The sequence below is a fragment of the Rousettus aegyptiacus genome, unplaced genomic scaffold (genome assembly GCF_014176215.1).
Source record: "Rousettus aegyptiacus isolate mRouAeg1 unplaced genomic scaffold, mRouAeg1.p scaffold_m13_p_16, whole genome shotgun sequence".
In the NCBI taxonomy this organism is placed as follows: domain Eukaryota; kingdom Metazoa; phylum Chordata; class Mammalia; order Chiroptera; family Pteropodidae; genus Rousettus; species Rousettus aegyptiacus.
Window position 1 is genome coordinate 13112230 of NW_023416291.1, and position 2247 is coordinate 13114476.

General features: G+C 33.6%; 1 pseudogene; it reads right to left on the bottom strand.

The window, feature by feature from the left end:
* Nucleotides 1-935: 935 nt before the first annotated feature.
* Nucleotides 936-1035, bottom strand: LOC118612816 (annotated as a pseudogene).
* Between the last annotated feature and the right edge of the window lie 1212 nt (nt 1036-2247).

Below are 2247 nucleotides of genomic sequence, written 5' to 3' on the forward strand. Positions count from 1 at the left end.
TCTTCCCAGTCTCTGGTAGCTTCGATTCAACTTTCTGCCTCTATGAACTTGACCTCATACAAGTAGAATCATATTTGTCTTTTTGCGTCTGACTTATTTCACTTAGCATAATGTTCTCAAGGCCCATCCATGTTGTAGCATGCATTTCATTCCTTTTTAAGGCTGAATAATACTTTTTATACACTTAAAATTGTATCGCTCATATTTTGTTTATTCATTTGTTGATGAACATTTGGGTCGTTATGGAGATTGTAAATAATGCTGCTATGTACATTGGTGTACAAGTATCTACTTGAGTTCCTGGTTTCAATTCTTTTGGAACTATACCTAGAAGTAGAATTTCTGGGTCATATCATATGGTGATTCTAACTTTTTGAGGAACCATCAAATTGTTTCCCACAGCAGATAGACCATTTATATTCCCATCAGCAATGCATGATTTCTCCATACCCTCACCAACATTTTTAATCTTTAAAAAAAAAATAATAGCCATCCTAATGTACATGAAGTGGTATCTCATTGTGGTTTTGATTTGCATCTTCCTAATGGCTAATAACATTTAGCATCTTTTTCTTGTGCTTATTAGCCACATCTATATATCTGTGTATCTTTCTTGGAGAAATATCTATCAAGTCTTTTGGCCATTCTTGAATTGGGTTTTGTTATTGTTGAGTTGTAGGAGTTCTTTATATATTCTGGATATTAAATACACATCAGATATAGGCTTTACAAATATTTTCTCCCATTCTGTGCATGGTCTTTTCACTTTTTTGATAGTGTCAGTTAATATGTCTTTTACTATTGAGTTTTGAGAGTTCTTTTCTATAGATACAAGTCTTTCAACAGATATCTGATTTACAAATATTTTCTCCTGGTCTGTAGCTTGTTTTATTCATTCTCTTAAAAGAATCTTTCACTGAGGTTTGTTTTTGTTTTTGTATATGGAACACTTCACAAATTGGCATGTCATCCTTGAGCAGGGGTCATGCTAATCTCTGTATCGTTTCAATTTGTCTATGTGCTGCTGAAGTGAGCAAAAACCGTTCTTTATTTTAATGAAGTCCAATTTATCTATTTGCTCTGGTGTCCTAAGTACTCTTACCAAACTCTAGGTCCCAGACACTTTTTCTTATATTAATCAAAAAGTGTTATGGCTTTATGTTTTACATTTAAATTTATGATCCACTTTGAGTTAACTTTTCTATCAGGTGTGAAGTTGAGATCAAGGCTTGGTTTTTGCCTGTGGATAGCCAATTGCTCCAGTATCATTTGTTGAAAAGGCTATCCCTTCTCCATTGAACGGCTTTTGCACCTTTGTCAAAATTCTGTTGAGCATATTTCTGTGCTTCTATTTCTGTAGTCTAATCTGTTCCATTGATCTATGTCTATCCCTCTGCCAATAACACACTCTCTTGATTACTGCAGTATATAATAAGAACTAAATGTGGGCAGAGTGATTCCTCCTACTTAATTCCTTTTCAAAATTGTTGTCACTATTCTGGTTTCTTTGCCTTCCATATCATTTGAGACTAATTATTTATCTACAAGAAAAGTCTTGCTAAGATGGTAATAAAAATTTTATTAAACCTGTATGTCGATTTGGGGATAATGAACATCTTTACTATATATATTGAGCCATCCAATCCATCATAATATGTATCTTCATATATTTTGTTCTTTTGTTCTTCAGTGTTGTGTTGATTTCAGTATGAGTCGTGTACATGTTTTACTGGACTTATACCTAAGTTGTTTTGTTTTCAAGTGATTGTGAACAGTATTTTATTTTTTATTTTCGTTTCCACATGGTATATAAATGTTGAATCCCTATATTATACATCCAAAGCTAATATAATACTGTATGCCAATTATACTTTAAAAGGTAAGCACAGCAACAAAACTAAGTGGTAGATAACCTAGAATTCACTCCATGAGTAGATGACCTCTAAGCAGAGACTTAAATTACAGGAGCCAGAGAAGAAAGTTCAGTAAGTACAAAAGCCCTAAAACTTGAAAGAATTTGACCTAAGAAAGAACCATAAGAAGGCCAGTGTGGTCTACATAGTAAAGAGGAGAGCGATAGGAAGACTCAAGAGCTGCTTCATATAAGGTCTTATCAATGGGAGGCACTTGAATGTTATTCTAAATAAAAAGGGAAGCATGGGAGGATTTAAAATAGGGTAGTGAGATTAGCTTGGTGTGCCTTATAATTCATAAGGAAATATTAACCCACCTTTCCAAAGTGGTTTA